Source organism: Schistocerca nitens, chromosome 3 (assembly GCF_023898315.1).
Source record: "Schistocerca nitens isolate TAMUIC-IGC-003100 chromosome 3, iqSchNite1.1, whole genome shotgun sequence".
In the NCBI taxonomy this organism is placed as follows: domain Eukaryota; kingdom Metazoa; phylum Arthropoda; class Insecta; order Orthoptera; family Acrididae; genus Schistocerca; species Schistocerca nitens.
This window is the reverse complement of record NC_064616.1, coordinates 275,971,166-275,972,452: the sequence shown is the minus strand read 5'-3', so window position 1 is coordinate 275,972,452 and position 1,287 is coordinate 275,971,166. Positions and strand designations below refer to the sequence as shown.

Here is a 1,287-nt window from a genome sequence, read left to right as displayed (position 1 = left end):
TTTCCTGCTTTAACTGGGTGTAAAGTTTTTATTTGACACACTAAAACTAAACTAAACTAAACTCCTCCCGGGCAGGCCATGAAGACAAAAAGGTAGCGACCGGCCGCCTTGTCATCCTCGGCCCACAAGCGTCACTGGATGCGAATATGGAGGGGCATGTGGTCAGCACACCGCTCTCCCGACCGAATGTCAGTTTCCGAGACCGGAGACGCTACTTCTCAATCAAATAGCTCCTCAGTTTACCTCACAAGGGCTGAGTGCACCCCGCTTGCCAACAGCGCTCGGCAGATCGGATGGTCACCCATTCGAGTGCTAGCTCAGCCCGACAGCGCTTAACTTCGATGATCTGACGGGAACCGGTGTTACCACTGTGGCAAGGCCGTTGGCTATTTGACACACACGAGGATAAAAAACCAAACGTACCAAATTCGATGTCGACCGCCTCATGATTACTACATCTCTCAAGAAACTTTCGGCTGTTGTGAACCATGGTAGTTCTGGTACGTTCCATAATACTTAATAGTTTACGTAAGTTTCTAAAATATACCTATATTTACCACATTCCATTTTGCACTAGCAGATGGTTTTTTGACTGCGCTTCTTCAGATATTGAAGAATTCCTCCTCTAGTGGCATGCTATGTTTCTGTATAGTGGGTTTTCAGTGTGTACCAGGACTGTAGATGTGTACCTACAAACAAACGAAAATTATCTGCTTAACGTTATTCTGCCGAAGTGATAGTCTAAACTTAAACACTTCCTTCAAACGCATGGCACTGTTTGAGGCTTAAGCCAGTCTTGGTATTAAGCATTTGTTATTCCTTCTTTTCTTCGTATGTACACAATTTTACTGTTTTTCACACATTTTGGTTGGCTGGCTTTACAGCCTGTGGTCATGACTGTCGACTTCTACTGTCGACTTTTATTTTTAGTGATGTCTTTGTTGGGTTTCTCCATATTTATAGATGAATGTGTGTATTTTGGGCCGGCTTAAGTGGCCGAGTGGTTCTAGGCGTTTCAGTCTGGAACCGCGCGACCGCTATGGTCGCAGGCTCGAATCATGGATGTGTGTGATGTCCTTAGGTTAGTTAGGTTTAAGTAGTTCTAACTTCTAGGGGACTGAAGACCTAAGATGTTAAGTCCCATAGTGCTCAGAGACATTTGAACCAGTTTTTGTATATTTTGAGACATGGAAACATTGTACGATATGTCTGACAACACTGTAATAATCGAGTTACTTCCTGGATTGACACAGTATTACCCTGCTAAATTCATTTGATATTTTCTTG

At 43.6% G+C, this 1,287-nt stretch overlaps 1 pseudogene; it reads right to left on the bottom strand.

Moving 5' to 3' along the window:
* Positions 1–269: 269 nt before the first annotated feature.
* On the bottom strand, positions 270–387 carry LOC126250464 (5S ribosomal RNA; annotated as a pseudogene).
* Positions 388–1,287: the final 900 nt, after the last annotated feature.